This window comes from Macaca thibetana, chromosome 10, assembly GCF_024542745.1.
Source record: "Macaca thibetana thibetana isolate TM-01 chromosome 10, ASM2454274v1, whole genome shotgun sequence".
NCBI lineage: Eukaryota > Metazoa > Chordata > Mammalia > Primates > Cercopithecidae > Macaca > Macaca thibetana.
Window position 1 is genome coordinate 48,972,018 of NC_065587.1, and position 25,351 is coordinate 48,997,368.

At 43.2% G+C, this 25,351-nt stretch overlaps 1 protein-coding gene and 1 pseudogene across 5 annotated transcripts in view; one reads left to right on the top strand and one right to left on the bottom strand.

Annotated features, from left to right (window-relative positions):
* The first annotated feature begins 574 nt into the window (after window positions 1-574).
* Window positions 575-25,351, top strand: part of ADNP (activity dependent neuroprotector homeobox) — a 43,695-nt gene continuing 18,918 nt past the window's right edge. The window contains exons 1-2 of one of the 5 annotated variants that reach the window (XM_050807430.1): window positions 575-1,181; window positions 3,215-3,389. The gene's annotated coding sequence lies outside the window, so the exon portion shown is untranslated. Of the gene's footprint in view, window positions 1,182-1,676; window positions 3,390-25,351 lie in introns of those variants that run through there. The other 4 variants (XM_050807431.1, XM_050807434.1, XM_050807432.1 and 1 more) reach the window with 4 other exon arrangements.
* LOC126964096 (26S proteasome non-ATPase regulatory subunit 10-like) lies at window positions 18,701-19,334 on the bottom strand (annotated as a pseudogene).

Genomic DNA, 25,351 nt, shown 5'->3' on the forward strand with positions numbered 1-25,351 from the left:
CACACCTCATTTAAGGAAGGAGGCGTCAGGGGCGACCGGCCAGGTGTCCCGGCGCCTTCCCGCCGCTTCTCAGCCGTGGAAGCGCGGGCATCTGAGCACGTGGAGCCGCCCCAGGCCGCCCCGCACACCCCTCCCGCCAGATGTAGTCCAGGCCCAGCTGGGCCCGCGCAGGGATCCCCAGCACGGCCACCTGACTGAGTGCTGGGCGTGCTGCGGCCCGCTGCTTCTGCCTCCGCCGCCGGCGCTGCGGCCAGAGGAAGGCGCCCGCCAAGCACACGGGCCCCGGGAGCGCACTGCGGCCATTATCCGCGGCGCCTCCTAGTGGGTCAATGGCAAATCCGCCTGGTTCTCGCGAGAGCTCCCCCCTTCAGTGGGGATTATATAATTTCCCTCAGGCGGGGGTGGGGGTGCTGGGAGCACACTCCCTGAGGAAAAGTTAGGTGCAAGCACAGGTGGGAGTGAGAGGAACCCCCCACCTGGGGAGAAAGGGGTTGGGGTGCTGTCTCCACTGCCCCCCCTACTTAGCTGGACAATGAGTCCTCTTATGCTAATGAGGTACTTACGTCACTTCCGCTCTTTCTCGGCCGCCATTTTGGCTAGGGCAGGTTCGGGGACTCGGTCCGAGGCGCTTGTATTGTCTGCTGAGGGGAGACGCGGGATCAGCCCCCTCCCCCGCCCGTTGCCGCCGCCGCCGCCGCCGGCCCGGTCTCCCCTCCGCCGCCCGCCGGGATCCATGAGCTGAACTCCCGCCCCCCCGGCCGCCGCCATCTTGTGCCCCCTCCCCCTCCCGCAGGCAGCGCTAAGGGGGATTTTGGCGTCTTCTCAGACACAGCTCCCTCTCTCGGTCCCCGCTGCTGAGGAGCGAGAGGAGCGCGGCCGCCGCCGCCCGCGCCGGTGAAGCCGCCTCTCCCACACCCTCCGTCTCCTCCCTCCGCCCCTCCTTTGTCTGCACCGCTCGACGACGCCGCCGCCGCCCGCCGCTCTGCTGCGCCCGCCGCGCCCCCCGGCAGCACCCGCGGCCGCGGCGCGAGCCGGAGTCCGCCGAGCCGGAGCGCGACGAGGCCCCGGGCGCGCCCTCCCCGCTGTCGCCACCGCTGTGCCGCCGCCATCCGCCCGCCGCCGCCGCCGCTGTCCGGCCCCCGAGCACGCCGGCCCCGCGCGCGCCTCGAGGCCGAGTCAAGGTAAGCCCGGCGCCGCCGCGCGCGGACCCGCGGCCCTGCCCTGCCTCCCGACCCCGGCCCGCGCGGCCGCCAGCCCAGCCCGGCCCCGGGCGCGGGCGCATTGTTGTTCGCATCGCCGCCCTCCAGCCGCACACACGCTCCTTTGCACACCCCGGCGCGGACCGGTCGCCCGTCCCGGCACGGACCGCTACCCGACTCTGCTCTGGAGGTCCAGGCGCCTCCTCCTGCAGCCCGACCCCCTTCTCCGCTCCGTGAGCCCACCGAGGCCAGCAGCCTGCCTGGCCGCCGGGAGCTTTTGCAGCTAAGGGCATCTCCCCCACCCCGCCCCCAGCCAGAACCGAGCTTCTCCCATCCCTGGAACTAATCCTGTCCGCCCCCCACCCCCAAAAGGAGCCCCCCCACGCACACCCCCATGCCTGGAACGAGCCTTCTGCCAGGTCTGCCCACCCTTACCTGGGGGAGGGGGGACGGGGTTGGGGGGGGCGGGGAGCATGCATGGCATGGAGTGAAAGTCTTTGCCTCCCCTGTGCAATCCTTCCTCCCCAACCTGCCAGCTTCCCTCCTATCCTGACCACAGTTCACCACCATCCCTTTTCCCCAGTCTCAGCTGCCTGGTCAGCACCTCTTTCGAACATTCTGAGCCCCAACTTTGCAGTAAGATGGTAGAAAATGGAAATCCAGAGAGCTGCAAAAAGATCTTCTTTTAATGTAATGAATGGGGAGTAGTTTTTGTGAACACCCTCGTATTCACCTCTTCTTTCCTCTGGGCGGCCTGCCTGCCTTCCCCTCCCCCCCAACCTTGATCCCTGTCTGCTGGAAAAGGCGCGATTGCTTCTCTTCCTCTTCTGCCCAAGACCAAGACTGTAGGTCTGATATCCTTTTTAGCCACACACACCCCCCACACACCCACGAGTCTTCTTAATCTTCTTGCATTTACCAATTCCTCTGGACACTTCTTGCCATAACCCCATTTCACAGACAAAGGCTTAGGAGGGAAAAAGAACCAAACTGTTTCAGTGTTTGCCATGTTAATGATGTCCATCCCCACACACCCAGTTCCCATCCCTGATGCTTCTTGTGCCTGTATCTTGAACCTTCAGAATGAAAAAAAAAAAAAAATCTCTTGGATAGCTTGATACAGTTTCTTTAGAAATCTGCATTGTTGCTTCTGGTTTATGGCCATGGAGAAAATACCAGCCCCCACCCAAAATGCACCGCAGCCAAGTCGGCTAAAGGCGATGAGTGTTGGAGTCAGTAGGGGGCGCATTCTCTGCACTGGGTAAGGCTGCAGAGGGGGGAAGGGCCCCCGAGCTAGAACAGGATGTGCTTCACAGCGCCTTCTACAGACCATGGGAAAATGGGCCCAGCAAGACACACTCGCACTCTTAGTTGGTGAGCTGACAGCAACATGGCGAAGGATTAAGTGAGTCAAGAGCAGTGATTTTACTTCTTTTAAAGAGCCCACCCTGCATTTCAGAAGTTTTCTCCTTTTACTTTTTCAAAACTGTTGGCCCCTAGTCCATATTTGTTCTTGACGAATCACCTTGGCACATCCTTGGTTCCGATTCCCTTCCTCTGGAATTCTTCCACCTCAAGTTTTGAATGTGTCACCATATCTTTCCTAAGTCTGGTGGTAAAGGAGGTTTGAAACCTGAAAGTAACAGGTTTGGGGGCATTGCTGGTTAACTCCCTTCTTCATAGGCCAAATCTTTCCAATTCTTTGAGAATTAAAAATCATTCTTGAGAGATGTTGGATTTTTGTGGGGTAGTAATAGTTATAAGTGTGTAGATGGGTGTCATGATTTGCAAAGCCTTGTTGGTAAATATCAAGCCCATGTTGGGTTCTTCATTGTCGAACTCAAGTGTTGATTGTAAAAATTTCGTTTCCCTCCAAATTTGGACTTGTAATTGCCATTCATTATCCCAGCAGCCAACCACCTTTACAAAAATGTTGATACCAGTCTTCTGTGAGCACCCACCTTCTTAGGGTGTGTTGATTTCTATAGATTTTACTCCTCTTGTTATTTCCATAGGTGTGAGATGCACAATGCGAAACCTAGGCCCCAGCTTTTACACCATGATGCGCAGGGTTGTACTTTTTGTACTGAACTGATAGGTGGCCTAGTGGTTATGCCCTGTACTACCATTTTGAGGATCTGGACTCCGTTTCCTGCCTTGCTCTTTGGACCACATTGTCAATTCACACCGGTGGGTATATTCATTTTGGAGGGTGGGAACTGCAGCAACAGGGAAGCCAGAGACTTCCTCCTCCTTGGTCACCACCAAAACCAACACTTCCAAAATTTCAGCCTAGCCACATTCCTCAAGGAACCGGTTAGAGCTGGTTGCAGTAGTGGGTTCTGAACACTTATTAACATAAGAAATGATTTACAGCTTTTTAAAGAAATTTTTACAGATGCTAATATTGTAATCATTTGCATTCTACACCCTTGTGTATAAAGTATTCAGTTACTGTTATTTTGATAACCCAATCTCTAGAGTTGCTAAGCTTCTAAAAGCCTTAAATGTCTGATGAAAACCTGCTTTTCCATGAACCTGTTCTTACTACCAAAGATTGACAGTGGTTGATGTTTGTGGGTACCTTTAAGACTTTGTTACAAGTATGTTACATAAATACACCAAGATAAGTTTATGGGGAATGGAATGGGTGTATTCTTTGATACCTAGTTAACCAGTTGGTGCTTAACAGGAGAATTTTTCATTGGAGAATTGCTACCAAGTAACATTTTGGTGAGTGAAAAGGAGGGCCTTTGGTACAAGTATTTGACTAGAGACATTGCTTCTACAATTTCTTAATCATTGTGAAAAATCACATATTTAAATGGAATTATTTTAATTTTTAAATACTGTATAGTATTTGTAGACAGGTATAGTTTTGATCTTTATTTGGTGTTTTATATGCAGTTATTTAAGTTCTGAAAATGAGCATATAATTTGAAGGCAGCTTATTTGAGGGAATGTTTGAAATAAAGATTGTCGAGGGGCTTTTGTTTGATTTGGCAAATGAGATACAGTGTTGAATGAAGTCCTAAGTGGTAACAGCTATTTTCCCTTAAAGGAAAACTTGCTGTGAGCTCTTAGAAAGCATGTATTCTACAGTTTCAAAGGTTTCTTGGTTTTAACACTCAAAAAATAAGGTGAGGCCAGGCAAGGTGGCTCACGCCTATAATCCCAAAACTTTGGGAGGCTGAGGCAGGAGGATCACTTGAGGCCAGGAGTTCAAGACCAGCCTGGGCAACATAATGAGACCCCGTCTCTACCAAAAAAAAAAAAAAAGAAAAGTGAGACAATTGGGCTTGCAGACTGGAATTTATAGTAGGTAAATTATATACTTCATTAAAGTATAGTAAAAGACTCAACTAGAGTGTGGGGAATGGGTATTCTGTTTAGCTGAACTTTAAGCAGAAATTCCTTCTTTATCTTGGCCTTTGTTGAAAAATTTCCTGAGACTAGCTTATCAGGAGCTGCTATATATTGAAACTAACCTCTTTGATTTTGGTTCTTATAGTCCCTGTATAGAAAATGCAGGAGATTGGGCTGAAAATCTGTTAATCATCCCTGGCCCTTCCAACCTTGGAAGTCGTAGATTTTAGACATGCCTGCTGTGAATTTGCTTTGTTTTGCTTACGTTTATCTTACCTTTTTCTCCTTATGCCAGAGTGCAGGAAGAGTTTTAATACTATTTATATTAAAATAAGAACTTCACAATGTTGAACAGATTGTTTTGGTACCACTTGCAAGTAACCAACCAGTAGACTTTTATCAGGCGAAAATGGCTTATTATTTATATTTGATTATTAAAAGCATAGGTATATAAAGCATACTGTGAAGTTGTTGCTTTCCTTGTAACTACTTACAAGTTTTGAAAGTATTAAAAAGTTAGTACTTTTTAATAAAAGTACTAAAACTAAAATACTCAGCAGTATATTGGTTGAATAGGATGATGCTGGCTACAAATTTTATTTTGAAAATTGCAACTTAGGAAGATAGAACTGTTTTGTAAAGGAGAAAGTAGGGATTGATGCTTCATAGGGTAAAAAAAAAGAAAAACTTCAGCATTTGTGTTTCTTTTGAGAATCATACATAAGTAACAAAATTGCATAAATTGTAATAGACCTTGGCCAGTTGATTTCATAATCGGGGTGTGTGTGTGTTTGTATGTACACATACACATAAAATACATGTGGGTTTTCTAGAGCTGGAAATGATTGTCATATTATTAAATACAGATGAAAAGTTCAAGTATCAGGTGTAGTTTGGGAGAAAGTACACCTAGTTTTGAGATGTAGTTTGGGGACAATACATCTAAGTGTAATAAAAAACATACCAGAATTAAACTTTCTATACATATTTTTTCCAAGTAACCTATTTAAATCTTAGTGAAATAAAGATTTTTAAAATGATATAAAAGAAAAAAATTGAAGTTTTTATTTTACAACATTAGAAGCATTATTATGGTTTACACCAGAGTACCCATGACTGTTGTGTAAATAAGCTACTTGTTCAACCTGGAGTTCCAAAGGACTTTTACTTTAAATGAGTGTCATAAAGTCTGTTATGTCTTACATAAGGTAAAATACTTTCAGTGGGAGTTTAACCTTCATTCTCTTGCCTGAGAAGCATGTACATTAAGAGAAACATTGCTCCCCTATGTGTAAATAATTTAATTATAGTTAGATTCACAGAGCTTGACTTGTTATTAGCATCAAATAAAGGTTTTCGTCTCCTAGTTTTTCTGTTTTTTGTTTGTTTGAGACAGAGTCTTGCTCTGTCTCCCAGGCTGGAGTGCAGTGGTGCGATGTCAGCTCACTGCAACTTCTGCTTCCTGAGTTCAAGCGATTCTCCTGCCTCAGCCTCCTGAGTGGCTGGGATTACAGGTGCCTGCCACAATGCTTGGTTAATTTTTGTATTTTTAGTAGAGATGGGGTTTCGCCATGTTGGCCAGGCTGGTCTTGAACTCCTGACCTCAAGTGATCCACCTCACCTGCCTTGGCGTCCCCAAGTGCTAGGATTACAGGCGTGAGCCACCGCGCCCAGCCCCTCTCCTAGTTTTGTAAGAGCTTGTGATATTAACTGTGGAGCAGATGTCGTAGTTTGCTTATGTACATTACTGTCAGTTTGGAAACTCGGTGTTTGAAACTGGTATAAACCAAAGCCCCATGCTAATTAATTGATATTTTGAATGTAAAAGCTGTTTCTTGTTTTTACATTGGCACTTTCCACTTTGATTCTTGAGATACTTTATTAGATAAACCATCCATGCTTTGCCCATCATAGGTGGCCATTGTGACTTCATGGTTTTTTGTTTGTCTGATCCTGTTAATTAGAAAGTGAGGAGAGAATGATTGTGTTCTTTCATCCTCTCAGTGTCTTAGTACTCCTTACACCTGCGTTAAATTATGACCTACCTTTGCTATCTGCCAGTTTTGGGGTCATCTTAAGTCAGAATTCATATTCTGCTTCACTGGAGTGAGAAGGGTCTCCTCACGTATTACCATGCTTCTGAAGTTGGTATATATAAGCCAACTTGATTATGGAGAGAGAGAGAGAGAGTGTGTGTGTGTGTGTGTGTGTGTGTGTGTGTGTGTAGGAAATCACTGATAAAATTTGAGCCAACTATGGAAAGTGACAGTTTTGATTGCAGGGCACACGTTTTTATTCTAGTCAATAAAAAATGCAAAATTCATATTACTGTTTTAGTCCTGGGTCTTCTCATCTCTGTGTATTAATTCAGTCCTCTGCCTTTAGGAGTTCCCTGAGAGTCACTCACAAGCTTTGGTATTATTGATCCCTACCTTGGTTCCAAGACAGCAGCTAGAGAAATCCTGGAACCCTTCAAGAATTTCAACAGTGTTCTAGAAATAAAGATTTAGAAAATAAGAGGAAAGTATAGACAACGTTGGATAGAGTTTACAAAGGGAAGGCTGCTCTGAATATATGCCACAGTTTTAGATTTCGGTTAAAGATTTAATTTAAATACATACACATCTAAAAGAGTCATGCATTATTTGGCCAGCTGTTAGAATTAAAAATGAATCTGTATATCCTAATACCCTCTTCAGTAGGGTATAGATTTGTAATTGAGTCACTTAGCTGTGGGTTGTGTTTATATGTCACTTCTCATGTGACTGTGATGGCTTTAATAAGGATGTGCTGTTTAAGTGTAAAGGCCCCCTCACTGGCCTTTATGGATGATAGTATTGATGGCTTGCCTGTTTTATTTTCCAAGCACTTTATAAACTATTCCCAATTCTGTCAGGACTATCCTTGTTTCACAAATAGGGAAATCAAGACACTACCACATACAATGATGAAATGAGCCACAGAATGTGTCTGGGCTGGTTCCCAGGCCTGTGCTTGGAACACAAGCCTTTATGGTGCTCTTGTAAGCTGTTTGGCTAAGGGGGGCTCACATGAATGCTTCCCATTTTATAGTGAGGCTTTATGCTTCCACGTGAGCTTACACCCAAGGATCCCAATGGCGTCTACATTTAAATAAGCTAGCCACACCCCCAGTAGGGAGAGTCTGGGTATAAATTGTGCAGTTGGCAGTTAATTGGAGTAGCATATTTCTGCTTTGAAGTTAACTGTATATGGATCGAAAAAGAAACTTTATGTTCCCTTTTCCCAGTTTTTTGGTTTAAGACAGTCTCTCCTTAGCAGTTATTTTTTTGTTAGATAATTGCTGGCTTTTACACTTTCTTTTTCTGAATCCTTCGTGCTCCATTTAAGAGCTTGTCGAAGGCTGTGCTTCAGTTGACGATCTGTAAAGCTCTGCTCTTCTGCTGGAAGCTGGTGACTTGAGAACTTTTTGAATGGTCTCTTTTGAAGAAACTCCTGTCTAGTGGAAATATGGTGGAATTTATTAAAATTTTAAATTGGAATTATAAATTTAGGTTGACAGAATCCTTGCTCTTGTGAAGGAAGTGGGCTAAGACTGGGAGTATCCAAATGCAAGAAGTGCTCAGAATCCTGCTTCAAGATCAGTTACACTTAAAAACAGCAATAAGAGGACGGGTGTGGTGGCTCACACCTGTAATCCCAGCACTTTGGGAGGCCAAGGCTGGCGGGTCACCTGAGGTCAGGAGTTCGAGACCAGCCTGGCCAACATGCTGAAACCCCGTCTCTACTAAAAATACAAAAATTATCCTGGTGTGGTGGCACGCACATGTAGTATCAGCTACTCGGGAGGCTGAAGCAGGAGAATCGCTTGAACCCAGGAGGCGGAGGTTGCAGTGAGCCGAGATGGCACCACTGCACTCCAGCCTGGGCGACAGAGTGAGACTCCGTCTCAAAAAAAGTAAAAATAAAAACAGCAACAAGAAAAATGCAAATAAAACTTCTTTGGGGAAGTTGTAAAAAAGTGAGCCATCAAGTGGCAAAACCTGGTACAAGAATGCTTTTGAAAAGCTGCCTTTGGTGAAGCCTTGATCCTGGGAGATGGCTTAGAAAAACTTGAGAACATAGTTTAAATAAATAGTTACTCAAGAATGGTGAAAGAAATATATTTCCTATTGTGGGAAATTATTTCTGAATAGTTTTGGTAGAGCGTAAAAAATGTATTATTAGGGGATTAAAATAACATTTTATGTCGTTTAGATAGAAAGACTAGGCATGCATTTTATGTCATTTAGATAGACTTGGCATGCTTCTGAAATAATTTATAAATGGACGTATCTATGTGTCCTCTCGTGGTGGTGTGATACATACTGGTTGTCGTCCACCACGGTTCCTGGCTTCCCCACCCATAACCCCATTACCATGTTGTGTTATAGGGTGCGTTAGGTCTCAGAAAATAATCTCTGACCTTCTGCTCTCGCTTTACACCTGCCCCAAGGCAAGACTCTAATCTTTACCCAGCTTTCTGATTGTAAGTCTTGAGACCCTCCCTAGAGAGAGGGTGTTGCCCTATACCCCAAGGAAGGGAGGTAAGAAGAGATGACTACATTATGAAGCTTTTATAAAAACCCAGGAGAGGCCAGGCACGGTGGCTCACGCCTGTAATCCCAGCACTTTGGGAGGCCAAAGGCGGGCAAATTGTGAGTTCGGGAGTTTGAGACCAGCCTGGCCATCATGGTGAAACCCCATCTCTACTAAAAATAAAAATAAAAAAAATTAGCTGGGTGTAGTGGTGGGGGCCTATAATCCCAGCTACTTGGGAGTCTGAAGCAGGAGAATTGCTTGAACCCAGGAGGCAGAGGTTGCAGTGAACTGGGATTGTGCCACTGCACTCCAGCCTGGGGGACAGAGTGAGATTCCATCTAGAAAAACAAAAACAGAACTGGGGTCAGAGAGCTTCCAGATAGTTGAACACACCTGGAGGGTAGCGCCCCCAGAGAGGGCACGGAAGCCCAGTGCCCCTATGCATTTCTTTATCTGTATTTTTTTTATAATAAACCGGTAAACATAAGTATTTCCCCAAGTTTTATGAGATGCTGTAGCAAATTAATAGAACTCAAGGAGGGGGTCTTGGGAACCCCAGCTTGAAGCATCAGTCAAAAGTTCTGGAGGCGCAGACTTCTAATTGGTGTCTGAAGGAGAGAGCAGTCTTGGGGTTAGACTGAGCCCCCAACTTGTGGAATATGACACTATATCCAGGTAGACAGTGTCAGAACCAAATTAGGACACTCAGCTGGTGTCCGCTGCTTGGGAAAAAAACCCACACGTTTGGTCACACAAGACAACTTCACGACTTCTGTGTGGTGTGAGGGCAGAGGAAAAATGCAGTTTGAGAGTCTTCCCCTAAAACACTCCTTAAGGGCTGCTTGTGAATTATTTCCCTTTTTTACATTGATCTTAAGCCAAGTTGTCCGCTTACAGTGACAGCAAGTGACTGTATCCCTGTGGAGTTCTTATGTAGGCAGTGGAGTGCTAGAATCACTCTGTGCTGTGTCCCTGCCTTGCTGCAATACCTGTTTAGAGTGAAGTAAACTGAGAAGTGGTCCTCACCTCACACTCTTCCTAAATCTAGGTCGGTATATTATAAAGGATCCTCAGTCTGTTTTTCTTGTTTAAGTACTGAGGCATCTTCCCCAGCTTTCAAATACAATTTTAGGTGAACTCTTAAATTGATGAAGGGTCACCTCTGACTGCCCAGTTGTCGCCTTGTCCCTCAGGCATCATCTTCCCTCTATTTGTATACATATCTTAAACTCTTAGAGGAGTTCCACCTGAAAACAACTTGTTCTACTGGTGTGCTGGAAATTCTGGTGGTCACTGCTAGAATTCTTGCCTGAAATCTGAATACGGAAAGCATCAGGATAAGCAGCAACACAGTAGCAGTTTTCCGGTTGTGGGCACCAGTCTTGTAGTCTGCAAATCTTCCTAAAAGACCAGTGACTCCACATATTTTTTAAAACATAAGATATGCAAAATCGAGATGACAGCTTTATGTTTCTACATAACTGTAAGTCACCTGGGTTTGTTTAAGATAGTTGCAGATGTTCTGTTGCATAAATATTTTAAGTGTCACTGAGCTTGTAAAGTTAGGAATACGCTAACCTGAGTATGAATGGCTCACACAGATGTAAAATATTATATAAAAACACTACTGTGCATGTAGCACATTGTAATGTGTACAAGAACAGATGTTGTTATGGCAACCACATCTGATTCTCAGTCATAATAGTTTGAGCTTTTTGGAGAGGTTATGCCCTGGTGTGAACTCAGAATTTTCAAAGTGATTATATTAGTATCTCATCTGGTTTAAGGTAATAATGGTAACTGCCTTAAGCATTAACTTGCATCATCTCATTTAATCCTTCTGACATTAAAACAATTAGACAGTGTCCTTCTGCTTATACCATAAGAAAACAGTCTTCTAGAGGTTAAATAACATGTTTAGGATCACAAGCTAGTAAGTGGCAGAGCAAGGATTTAAATACAGATCTGTCCAACTGTAGGGTGGACCACTGCATCCTATCTTTATTTCATAACGAATAAAAGCTTTACTGTGCTATGTCATCCTATCTCTTGTTAAGGAGGTTTGAAGTTGTAAGGTGTAAATTTTTTTACATATGGCTGATCAGTAAATTTTTGTCCATGAAAATAGTATTATTGGCACAAATTTTGACTTAAGGCTATAAGCTTCACCTGTGAACTTTTTCTTTTCTCCTCCTTTTACTATCACCCCAGTATCCTATTATCTCATACCTAAGGCAGTGATGGTTTCTCAGACCTCTCAGATTGAGAAGATGCGGCATGGGTATAAGCTCCCTCAGGTGATTCTGAGGGTTGGGTAGGGCTGGTATGTACTCTTACCTAATTGACTTCCTTCGGGCTTTTTTTTTTTTTTTTTTTTTAAAGATGGAGTCCAGGCTGGAGTGCAGTGGCACAATCTCGGCTCACTGCAACCTCTGCCTCCTGGGCTTAGGAAATTCTCCTGCCTCAGCCTCCTGAGTAGCTGGGATTACAGGCACTGGCCACCACACCCAGCTAATTTTTTGTATTTTTAGTAGAGATGGGTTTCACCATGTTGGTCAGGCCTCCCAAAGTGCTGGGATTACAGGTGTGAGCCACCACGCCTGGCCCTCTGGACCTTTCTTAATGGAATCTGCTGAATACAACCAGATTCATGCCTTTTTTTTTTTTTTTTTTGGAAATGGTGTCTGGCTCTGTTGTCCAGGCTGGAGTGCAGTGACTGCAACCTCCACCTCCCAGATTGAAGCAATTTTTCTGCCTCAGCGTCCCAAGTAGCTGGGACTATAGGCATGCACTACCACACCCGACTGATTTTTGTATTTTTAGTAGAGACGGGGTTTCACCATATTGGCCAGGCTGGTCTCGAGCTCCTGACTTGGTGATCCGCCCATCTTGGCCTCCCAAAGTGCTGGGATTTCAGGCATGAGCCACCACGCCCGGCCCAGATTAATCCTCTTAAAGTGCCATTAGAATCATGTCCCTTCTGTACTTTGATATCTGCAGCATCTCCTCGGTGCCTCCCAGACATGGCAGCAGACCAGCTTCACGTTCAGGGTCCCCATCCTATCCTCACCCTGCCTGTCCAGTCATGTCGTTCCTTGTTACTCAGAAGTTTGACATAGCAACCATTCTGACTCCGTGGAGTTGAGCAAGGAGTTCCTAGAACACCTTGCTTTCCGGCCTCTGGAACTGCGCCAGAAGCTTTTTGCAGTAAATGCAGATTCTCCACCTAAGTTAGTGGCCCCAACTCAGCAGCTGTTGCCACCCTTCCTGCTGAGAGTGAACTAAACATGAAGCCTCTTAGGATTTAGTTTGGGACACATCTGATACATCGCCTCTTTTACTGCAAATATTTATTGGATGTCATGTCTGTAAGCCTTTTCTAGGCAGGGATTCATTCATTCAGTCTGCATTTATTGAGTGCCTGCTTTGTTCTAGCCACTGACATAGATGTTAGAGATACAGCAGGGAAAAAAACCAAAGTCCCAGGGTCTCCCTTTGTAACCCAGGCTGAAATATAGTGGCACCATCATAGCTCACTGCAGCTCTAACCATCCTCCCGCCTCAGCCTCCCAAGTAGCTGGGACTATAGGCCTGCACCACCACACCTGGTTATATACATACATACATACATACATACATATATATATATATATATATATATATATATATTTGTTTTTAAGTAGAGGTTTCACTATATTTACCCAGGCTGGTCTTGAAATCCTGGGCTCAAGCAGTCCTCCCACCTCAGCCTTCCAAAGTGCTGGGAGCCACACCTGTGAGATGGCATCCTTGTCCTGCTGCATATTTTAAGGGTTCTGTTTAGTCCATCAATTGAGGTTAGGAAAATGAATGTGCTAAAAGATAATATGTAATGATAATAATTTATAGACATAAATGCCGGCCGTATCTGCTAACTATTTCAGGTTGTATTTTACTAAATCTCTGAGATCACCTGTGATGAGCTTTTAAAATAAATAAAACTTGCTGGGCGCGGTGGCTCACGCCTGTAATCCCAGCACTTTGGGAGGCCGAGGCGGGCGGATCACAAGGTCAGGAGATCGAGACCACGGTGAAACCCCGTCTCTACTAAAAATACAAAAAATGAGCCGGGCGCGGTTGTGGGCACCTGTAGTCCCAGCTACTCGGGAGGCTGAGGCAGGAGAATGGCGTGAACCCGGGAGGCGGAGCTTGCAGTGAGCCGAGATCGCGCCACTGCACTCCAGCCTGGGCAACAGAGCGAGACTCTGTCTCAAAAAAAATAAATAAAATAAAATAAATAAAACTTTTAAATCACAGTGTGATTATAATTTTTGTATAATTGGTAGGTAATGTGATGAGCCAGGCTGTTTACAGTTAGATTATTGATTTGCTATTAATGAACTACACCAGCATGAGAGAAAACAAACTTCCTTAAAGTGCTAAAATTAGATTTTTCATCATTCTGTTACCTTTCAAAAGCTTTCCATTTCATTTTTCCCAGGACCTCTTCTCTTGCACTTCTGCTTTTGTAGTGGAAACTTAAGGTGATTTGAAAATTTAACATGTGGGAATTCTCTGAAGATCTTTTTTCTACTGCCACACGCTCAAGTCTGCGAAACAAAGTAGTTGAATGTCTCACTGAAGGAACCCCAGCTGTATTAAATCTATTAGTTAAGCCAGGGTGAATCAGGGCCTTCATTGCCAAAAGTAATATGATACACTGTCCCTGGCCTCTTGGAGTGGAGCAGATTTGCCAATAACATGAACTCTCTACCATTTTTTTTTTCTTTAAGTACTTAAAGGTTTTGGAGCCGCCTAGGTTCCATTAATGTATTACTACTCATATTAAATGATTATAGTGTTAAAAATGGTCTGGAAATTTGTATAGACCTTCAAAATGCTGTGTTACATCCACGGTTTGTTCTAGAGGATCTGTCCTTTACTGGGGAGTATTAACAAATGCCTGATACTCACATTTTGGTAGAGACCCATCAGTGAGAAATGCCCCTGATTTTGAACCCAGACTACGCTGCTGTTGAAATTATAAGCAGACTTTGTCTGCTTCCGTAATCAACACTGCTGCCTTAAATTTCCCAGTAACCACTTTAAAAAAAAAAAGAATGTGTTTACTTTTAATTGTTGTAAAGTATACATAAACTTTACCATTTTAGCCTTTTTTAATCTTGCAGAACTGAAACTCTATACCTGTTAATAAGTCCGTTTCTTCCTTTACCTAGCCCCTGGCAACCACCATTTTACTTTTCTATTCCTATGAATTTGTTTATTCTAAGTACCTCATGAGTGGAATCATACAATATTTGGCCTTTTGTGGTTGATTTTATTCACTTAGTATAATGTTTTCAAGGTTCATGTTGGAACATGTATCAGTACTTTATTCCTTTTCGTGGCTGAATCATATCCCATTATGTGGATATAAACACGTTTCATTTATCAATTGTTTTGAGTTGTTCCTATTTTGGGGGTATTATGAATAATGCTGCTGAGAACGTTGATATACAAGTTTATGTGTGGTCCTGTGTTCCCGCTTCCCAGTTGCTTATGTAACTTTTTGGACTTTTAACTGTTCTCCCAGTTTGACTGGAGCCTGGAGGTAGTTGAGAACAGACAAGCCTCCTATCAACTCCCTCCTTTCAAAAAAGGAAGCCTCTAGTTTCCCAAGGGACTTTCAGAAGAACATGCTTAGAGGATTAACAATGGGAAAATAATAAAGGGGAGACATAGGATACATCTGTTTTTTGAAAAGCTAGCCTGTTATTTAAGGATATCAAGGTTGTGGTTTTCATTTTACAAGATATTGCCCTTATGATTTTGATAGAATCAGATTATTCAGATGTGACTATCTAGTGACTCTTGACCTCCATGGTGATGGTAAGAGTGATTTAAGACAAGTGTCCTCAGAGCTGAATTCTTTCTTCTCTGGATGTGATAGAACCATCTGACTGACTTGAGATGTGTACAGATTCTTAATCTCCGTATTATTGCTTCAGCTGGTTTGGCTGAGCCTTTTAATTTTTGAAGACCATTTCAACCTTGGGTATTGAAGTTCTGGCACTTTCAGATGTATGTAGGGAATATGCTGCTGTTTGTTTTTAGTGAGTGTCAGAGATAGAGTTCAGTCTGCATGGGTAATGAGAGGAGTGCTGCATCTTAGGTATGGAGGGTGGCCTTGAGACCCAGCTCGCTCATGGGCAAGCAGTTGCTTCACCTCAGCTGCTAATTTGTAAGATGAGAAGAGTTTAGATTAGGCAACCCCTGGGTTCAGTGATTCAGAGTGCTGCTTTTTCATAACAGATTTCAGTTGAAAGATGGAGTCCAGGCTGGAGTGCAGTGGCACAATCTCGGCTCACTGCAACCTCTGCCTCCTGGGCTCAGGAAATTCTCCTGATGTGATTTGGAAGATGAGTCTCAGTCTTTTGACTTTCCTAAGGCCTGTACTGGACATTTGTTTTTTCGTTTTTGGTTTTGTTTTTCCAACCCTCATTTCAGAAACAGAATGTTTGTGTTCCTGCAGTTGAGGAGACACTGAAGACTGGTGATTGTGATTCAGATTCAGTCCAAACTATCTTTTTCCTCACCAGCTGAACAAGCTAACTCTGAAAAGGCACTGCATATTTTTAAAAATATTTTTTATGTCATATGTATGAAATGGATGCCACTGACACAAATGCACTTTTCAGGGGCATTAATTGAAAAATAATGTCCAGAATTAGGGTAGTGTTGTATCAATTGACATCTCCTGAATATGTCACATCCGAATAACAGTTTATTCAGGGAACTGGGGAGACTGACAAGCTGGAACATAACTTTGGAGAGTGGCCTGTGAGATCACGGAAGGAATGGTGAGAAGAACTGATCCTGGTTCACTGGGAGAAGAGGGGCGTGTCTTAAAGTTTTGAAAGGCTGTCATGTGACTGGGGAATTTATAGCCTAACTGAGAGCTATGGGCAGGTTACACAACATTGTAAAGCTGTCCAGTGTGGAATGAGCTGCCTGGTGGGATTTTGTGCCCCCTCTCACTTGAGGTGATCAGGCAACAATCTTTTAGAGCATGTTTTTTTTGTAGAAAGGATTCACACATGTTGATGGAAAGTGACAAAAAATATTACTTTGACTAAACATTTTTGTATAGAATGCTGTATTTAGATAAAATGTCATCTTTCGCCTTGCATAAATTTACACTAAAGAAATGGTTATAAAAATTACAAAGAATAATTGAGAACAGTTAAAAACTTGAAGAAAATCAATGTTTATTTTTGGAGGCAGTTTTGTATTTGGTTATCTTTTATTATCAAACTGGGAGAATAGTAAAAGTCCAGTGAAGCTAGTAAAAATAGAGGAATACAGAAACCGCTTATCTTTATTAAAAGTATTATAATACGATTATCCTAGGCAATATAATTGATGTTCATTGTTCAAATTTAGCTTTCAGTACATAAGTGTCGTCATTTGCAAAGTAGTTTTCTTTCTAATCTTCCTGGTTCTCTAACTCCCTCACCCCCCTTTTCAGCCTCAGTACTACTGTACATTTTCCAGTAAGCTTAAGGAAAGAGGAGACTAAACTTTATTTTCTTACCTCTCTCTTGCCGCACAGTTTTATCTGCTAATCCAGAAGATCATTCTGCCCTGGATAGTCAGAATTATGTGTTTTATGGATGGGGGAGGGAGGAGAGGAAAAGGAGGAGGCATCAGAGCTGCCTTTCTATGAAGAGTTTCCGGCATCTGGAGGCTCTTTTGCCCAAGCTTATAGGAGAATGGAAATCAGCTACCTCTGTTCAGGGCTGTGTATTTTAGAAAAAGATTGAGTGGGGTGATTATTTCCAGACTGGCTGTAGGCTCTCAATCTTAAAGCAAAGCTGTATAAGATTAATTTTTTAGGCTGGGCGCGGTGGCTCAAGCCTGTAATCCCAGCACTTTGGGAGGCCAAGATGGGGCGGATCACGAGGTCAGGAGATCGAGACCATCCTGGCTAACGCGGTGAAACCCCGTCTCTACTAAAAAGTACAAAATACTAGCCGGGCGAGGTGGCGGCGCTTGTAGTCCCAGCTACTTGGGAGGCTGAGGCAGGAGAATGGCTTAAACCCGGGAGGCGGAGCTTGCAGTGAGCTGAGATCCAGCCACTGCACTCCAGCCTGGGCAACAGAGCAAGACTCCGTCTCAAAAAAAAAAAAAAAAAAGATTAATTTTTTTAAATTGCAAATATATAAACCTTTTTGCAACTGGTTTGATTTAAATGTAGGGCTTAATGGCACATGTAAATAAAGTATGTTCACTAGTTCAGATGCAAATCCTAAAATAGAAACAGTAAAGGCTTATTGGCTATAAGAAGAAATAGGGTTTTACTGTGACCACAGTTTTTGATTCAATGAGTGATATAGACAGGTATTAAATATGTTGCTGAGGGAAAGGTAGGAAGGAAAGACAATGTGTAAATACAAGAATGATGGTTTTTTCTTTCAACATTTTATTTTTTAGTTTCTGAAACACACATCAATATATTTTGTTACATATCATTTTAACAAGCTTGACTTTTTTTCAATATAAAATGACTTGATATAGGTACTTTAAAACTTTCTTTTTTAAAAACCATACATTTTATCTTGGGAAAGCTTATCAAAAAAAAAAATACACGTGTACATGAGAAGTTGTTTTTCATTACTTTAGAGCACAACCCCCAACTTAAAATGTGGTCCACTAAAATATGTAAATATTCCTCCTGTCACAAAAATAAAATCTCATGGTTGGGGAAAAATAATATTTGGCATAGGCCTGAGTGAGCTTGAAAAAAAAGTTAGGAGGCCGGGCGCGGTGGCTCAAGCCTGTAATCCCAGCACTTTGGGAGGCTGAGGCGGGCGGATCACGAGGTCAGGAGATCGAGACCATCCTGGCTAACACGGTGAAACCCCGTCTCTACTAAAAATATAAAAAGAAATTAGCCGGGCGTGGTGGCGGGCGCCTGTAGTCCCAGCTACTCCGGAGGCTGAGGCAGGAGAATGGCGTGAACCCGGGAGGCGGAGCTTGCAGTGAGCCGAGATCGCGCCACTGCACTCCAGTCTGGGCGACAGAGCGAGACTCCGTCTCAAAAAAAAAAAAAAAAAAAAAAGTTAGGATGTTTAACTGTATGGAGGAACATCACGGAGGGAGTCCATCTAGAACCATCTAGCAGAAGAACTAGCCTGTTGCTATTGGAGCTAATCTGTTTCAGAGACTGATACAAGGTGCATGCTCGGGGGGTACTGAAGATTCACAACAGCCACGGAATCACTTACTCAGAATTAGCCGAAATTCAGTATACAAGAATATATGACAACAGTAGAACAATGTCAATAGTTATTCAGTGCCCGGAAAGGAAGCTGTAAGTTTAGAACAAGAACCTCAACAGGAACAATAGTCAACATGTTTATAAGACTTTGAAGGTGAGAAAACATTTGCACATGATGTCTTGTGCCCAAGTACGTTATTTTCCAGCACACTAGGGACAGCATCACAACATATAAAGTAAGAAGAAATCCAAGCTGTTTAATCTTCTACCATTCTCTTGAGTATTAAACCCAGGCCACCTTTGGCCACTTGTGGGGTTTCTTTTCTTCTTTATTCTCTATGTAAATATTGCTTCTTGGGACACCAGCAGTTTTGCTTCTTCACTCTTATCACAGGCTAAGTGTTACCCTCAGTGTCTTGGATGTTTGTGGATGCTTTGTAATACAGAAGGATATGAATCATCTTCAAGTTACCCTTGGCTGTGGCCCGGTACTTTGCTGTAGCCTCATAATGATCCTTACCATCTGGATTAGCCTCACCTTCTAGTAACATGACGGCAATCTCATGCCTGTTTTTGGAAACTGCATGATGCAGGGGAGTAGAGCCATTTTGATTGACAGCATTCACTTGAGCACCTTTTCCAGAAGGGCTTTTACAGTCTCATTCTGGCCAGCACAAACAGCAGTCTAAAGAGGAGACCAACATTGCATAGTATTTATCATTTACTGGCACTCCAAGTTGAAACAAAAATTCAGCAATTTATGTATGTCTGGTTGAGCCTGCCCAATGCAGTGCACTTGTGTCCTGGTCAGTTCTCATAGCCAGGGATTTATTAGCCAGAATCCTCTCCTTCACCTCCTCCAGCTTTCCGCTGTAGGCCCAGTTGCAGACCGTTAGGTTAGACACACACCCTTCTGTTTTGTTTTCCCAGGATTGATGTTTTCTTTCTGATTAGTTTTTATCTTAACAGGTACTGAATGTTTCCACAGAGACATAACAAAATCTGTTCTTTAAATAGAAGTGTCGTCACAGGTAGCGGTTAACTGATGCTTTGATTCTGTTCATGAGAATCAAATGCTTGTCCCTCTTAGAAAATTGCCAGCGTAACTTGACATTTTTTAGTTAGATCGTTGGTTTAAAGAAACTTCAAAAGTCTTCCTCTTAAACCCCAGTGGGGGTTATAAGATATATGTAAAAATTCTTGCATCAGCATCAGTTGGAGTAATTTAAGTATCAAGGGTCTGAAATTCTTACATAGTAACTTGGGTTGATGTTATCAAAAAATGAAATTGTTTATATCATAGTAGCCTGATTGTCTTCCTCATTTTTATTAACTTAGAAAATACAGCTACCCTTTTTTTTTTTTTTTTTTTTTTTTTTTTTTTTTTTTTTGACAGAGTCTCACTCTGTTGCCCAGGCTGGAATGCAATGGCGTGATCTCTGCTCACTGCAACCCCCACCTCCCAGATTCAAACGATTCTCAGGCCTCAGCCTCCCAAATAGCTAGGATTACAGGTATGTGCCATCATGCACAACTAATTTTATTGTATTTTTAGTAGAGATGGGGTTTCACCATGTTGGCCAGGCTGGTCGCCAACTCCTGGCCTCTAGTGATTGCCTGCCTTGGCCTCCCAAAGTGCTGGGTTTACAGACATGAGCCATGGTGCCCATCCTGACAGCTGCCGTTTTCTTCACTAGTGATAGCATCATTTCTAGCCCTTGATTCCACACTCTTCTCTTCTCCCAACCCCAGGTAAAAGATAATCCCAGAGAGACTGTGTTTTTCTTTACAACTTTAGGGTAGAAATGTTTTTTAAAAAAATCACACTGTAAACTTTTATTTTCTGATCCTTTAGGTTTACTGTGGATTCCCTATCACTTCATACTTTGATCAGACTAATGTTATTTGGTGAAGATTTTCAGTAAACTGTCAGAATTCTTCTGTAGCCATCAAACTTCATGCTTTGGTTTGATTGCCCACTAGGCCCAGATTCTACATTTCGGTAACCTGCCACTTTTGCATAAATTTGCATCACAGGCTTAGTTTAGATTAGTGACTATTTCCTGGAGGTACTGGTGGCAGGGAACCTTTTTTTCTCTCTTTCAACCTGAGCACTGCTAGTTTTTATCTTTTTTATATTTCACCTAAGATTCCTTTGGAAACAAGGATTTCACAGCTTTTAAAAAAAAGTTTGAAGCTAGGTGCAGTGGCTCACACCTGTAATCCCAGCGCTTTGGGAGGCCGAGGCAGGCAGATCACTTGAGGTCAGGAGTTCGAGACCAGCCTGGCCAACATGCCGAAACCCCATCTCTACTAAAAATATAAAAAAATTAGGCCAGCCTGGTGGCACGTGCCTGTAATCCCAGCTGCTCGAAAGACTGAGGTGGGAGAATCGCTGGAACCTGGGAGGCAGAGGTTGCAGTGAGCTGAGATCACACCACTGCACTGCAGCCTAGGTAACAGAGGGAGACTCCATCTCAAAAAAATAAATGAGATTTGAAAATCACTGGTTTAGGCTAAGTGCAGCTTATGTTTAGGTGTTAACCAGGAAGAAGTAACGATCCTTGTGTAGCTCTCAGTGAAATATTAGAGATTCTTTTCCTAGTGGAAATGAAAGTTTTGCATTCACTAGTGTAACTGATACATTAATCATCACTTTGGGATATGTTCAGGTTTGGGTTCCTGAACATTGTAAAGTAGCAAAGTTATACCTGCAGTTGAAGGAAAGTAGGACACACTATGACATACTAGATCCGCACTTGAAATAGTTTAAAATGTGATCTGGACAAGTTTGGACTTGGAGGCTAGCTTTTTCTTCTGGCTCATCTGTGCCTGTTCAGAGGTGTTCGGCTGGGTTGTCTTTTGCTTATCTAAAACAGGTTTATCTTTTTGTTTGTTTTGTCTTTGTTTTGTTTTACTTTCAGATGATACTAGTAAATGCTTTTCTGCTTTTTTTCTTCCCTTAAAAATACAGACTATACGGTGCCATCCTTGATGTGGTAGCTCTGCAGAACTACCATAGACAAGTTCCACTGATTCTTGGTGTGTCAGATCCTGCAGACCTTACCTTGAGCCTGCTAAACTAGGACTGTCATCTGTTGGGTGATTATCTGTCTGCCTGACCCAGAAGAAGCTGAGTACAGCCTCTGACTAGATCCAGGGCTTTTGGCAGAGCAGTTGTTTCATAAATGATTGTGATTGTTGGTCAGTTAATTACCTCTTTGCTTAAAGTTCACAGTTACCGATGTTATGTCATCATCCTTCCACTATACAGTGAGCTTACAAATATTTTTTCCTCTTGAGCCAGGTTCTCTGTACCTCTTGGTACATGGAGTAAATGTTTTTACTTTTGATACTTGGAAGAGAGAGAGGATCAGATTTTTTTTAATTAAAAATTTTTTATGTGTATTAATTTAAGGGATACAAGTGCAGTTTTGTTACATAGACATATTGTTCAGTGGTGAAATCTGGGCTTTTAGGGCTGGGTGTGGTAGTTCATGCCTCTAATCCCAGCACTTTGAGAGGCCAAGGTGGGCAGATCACTTGCGGTCAGGAGTTCAAGACCAGCCTGGCCAAGATAGCAAAACCCCGTCTCTACTCAAAATACAAATATTCGCCGGGTGTGGTGGCACATACCTGTAATCTCAGCTACTCAGGAGGCTGAGGCAGAATTGCTTGAACCTGGGAGGCGGATGTTGCAGTGAGCCAAGATCACGCCATTGCACTCCAGCCTGGGCAACAAGAGTAAAACTGTCTCAAAAAAAAAAAAAAGAAATCTGGGCTTTCAGTGTATCCATCACCCAAATAATGTACGAGGACACCTTATTCAGTCAATGTTGCTAGGAAAATTGGATTACCATGATGCAGAAGAATGAAACTAGACCCTTATCTGTCACCGTATACAGAAATCAGCTCAAGATAGAAAAAAGACTCAAAGTGAGACCTGAAACTAGGGAAACCTAGGGAAAACTCTCGTGGACATTGATCTAGGCAAAGAATTCATGACTAAGACCTCAAAAGCACAACCAACAAAACCAAAAGAAGATGGGACTTAAACTGAAAAGTTTCTGCACAGATACATATATTATGCATATGGTTTTACTTTATCTATAGCCTAGGGCCTAGATGAATCTCAGATTTTCATTCCAGCTGTCTGACTCTTGCTTTGTAAGAAAGCACATGAATAGGATTTGGGCCTGGATTAGTACAACTTTAATGTTTGGGCCCTAATCAGTAGATGTGGGTATAATTTGCAAGGGCTAATAGGAATGAGTATGTCTTGTTCACTCAACAGTGTTAGTCTCCAAAATTGAATGTTGGCTGGGCACAGTGGCCCATACCTGTAATCCCAACACTTCACGGAGTCGAGGTAAGAAGATCACTTGAGCTCAAGAGTTGGAGACCAGCCTGGGCAGCATAGGGAGGACCCCTATTAAATTTTTTTTTTAATTAGCTGAATGTGGTGGCGTCTACCTCTAGTCTCATCTACTTTCGAGGCTGAGGCAGAAGGATTGCTTGAGCCCGGAGAATTGAGGCTGCAGTGAGCTGTGATCATACCACTGCAGTCCAGCCTGGGTAATACAGAGTGAGACCCTTTCTCAAAAATAATAATGGTGGAACGTTTACATGTAGTTCATCAGGTGGCATGTGCTTACCAAAAAGCTAGTTACTCTCTATTTATTTTAAAGGCAGGACCTTAGTCTGTCACCCAGTCTGGAGCGCAGTGGCACGATCATTGCTCACTGCAGCCTTGAACTCCTGGGCTCAAATGATCCTCCCACCTCAGCCCCCTGTATCTAGGACTACAGGTCCACACCCGTTTCTGCATAGGTCTTGCTGTGTTGCTCAGTCTGGTCTCAAACCCGGCCCCCTAACATGCTGGGATTATGGGTGTGAGACATTGTACCCACACCTAGTTACTTTCAGTTGTAAATAAAACACTTGAAAATGTTAATTCTATTATTAATAGGTCATTGAGCTTTCTCTGAATTATTTATAATTTAGGTTGTTTAACTCTTTTCATATAGTGTTTTTTGTTTTTTCACTTGATGAAATCAGAGCCAAAGCATTTTTTAGAGTAACTTTCATCTTACAAACTCCTATTCTTTTTACTAGACCCAGTTCACAAGTGTAATTATTTTGCATAAATACCCTATCTTGGTCGGCATGGTGGCTCACGCCTGTAATCCCAGCACTTTGGGAGGCCGAGGTGGGTGGATCAAGAGGTCAGGAGATCGAGACCATCCTGGCTAACACGGTGAAACCCCATCTCTACTAAAAATATAAAAAATTAGCCAGGCATGGTGGCAGGCGCCTGTATGCTCAGCTACTCAGGAGGCTGAGGCAGGAGAATGGCGTGAACCAGGGAGGTGGAGCTTCCAGTGAGCCGAGATCGTGCCATTGCACTCCATCCTGGGCGACAGCAAGACTCCGTCTCGAAAAAAAAAAAATACCCTATCTTCCCTCTTAATTATTTACTTTCTCTTCTGTGTCCCACTGCCCAGTGGGTCTGTCAAGACTTTTGGTTGTGAGTGACATGAACTTAGGCAGAAACGATAATGTGTGTGTTTATATATATTGGAAAAGGCTGGCGTAGGGAAGTGCTGTTCTTCAGGCACAGCTGCATCGAGGACCTTAAACAATATCAATAGGGATTGTTCTCTTTGCTTGCTTCATGTGATGGCAGGTCCCAACTCTTGTTTTCAGTGTCAGTGTCAGCCCTGTTTAGGGGACATGTCCAACTCTACTGGTCATTATCTTACATAGATGAAATATTCTTAGCTAGTCAAACTGAGTCATGTATACTCTGCTCTGCTGGAAAAGCGACTTTCTCTCTTCCATCAATTGTGGCAGAGGCGGCTCCAAGAGGAGGCTGGGCAGGCAAAAACAAATGTCTAAACCCTACTGACTGAGGGCTGGCTGGCTATGTGTATTCCAACCTGGAAGAAATGGACTGTTGAAGGGGAAGAACCATGTCTTATTCATCTCTATTCCTAGCGTGTTGAGTGGCTAATTGCAAGTGCTTTAAAAATGATTGTCTAACAGATGAACAATATATGGGTTTGTTAAATTGGATATTTTTCCTTTTTTATGTCATGAGCTGAAAGGTTTGGCTAAAGGGAGCTATTTCTCCTTGGTATTGGAATAATGATGCTCCTCTGATTTTTGTTTTGTTTTGTTTTTTTGAGACAGAGTTTTGCTCTTGTCGCCCAGGCTAGAGTGCAATGGCGCGATTTAGGCTCACCGCAACCTCAGCCTCCTGGATTCAAGCGATTCTCCTGCCTCAGCCTCCCAAGTAGCTGGGATTATAGGCATGCTCCACCACACCCAGCTAATTTTGTATTTTTGTTAGAGATGGGGTTTCTCCATGTTGGTCAGGCTACTCTCCTGACTTCAGGTGATCTGCCTGCCTTGGCCTCCTAAAGTGCTGGGATTACAGGCATGAGCCACCACACCAGGCAAATTTTTTTTTTTTTTTTTTTTAATGGCCATGCTGATAAGGAGGCAAAAGAGAAAGGATTAGCTATCAAGGGGCAAATCTGGGGAGACAGTATGCCCATCTTTCCACATGTCAAAACCCATCTCTGGGACAATTTTTGGCATTAGTGTTAAGGTTTCTTTCTCCCTAAGAGTAATAATTATGTATATTTTAGTTTTTAGCTCTCTTTGCATTCAAAAGTGAGGAAAGGACCCTGAATTTCAGGCAGAGACAATTTCTTATCTATTCTGTTCCCACCCCTCAGTTACTTAAATATAGATCCCTTGTCCAGACTTGTAAAGGAGAATCAAATAGATAACATTAATGAACCCTGGAGCCAGCTATTGATTTGAACTTACGTTTCTTAACAGCAAGCAGTAGATGCAAAGAAACATAGGGTCCTTCTGTTCTTTTTCTTATCATCCATAATGATTGACTGATAGAGTTTGATTGAAACTTTTTCCAAGGAATTGTTTGGCTTGTTATAGT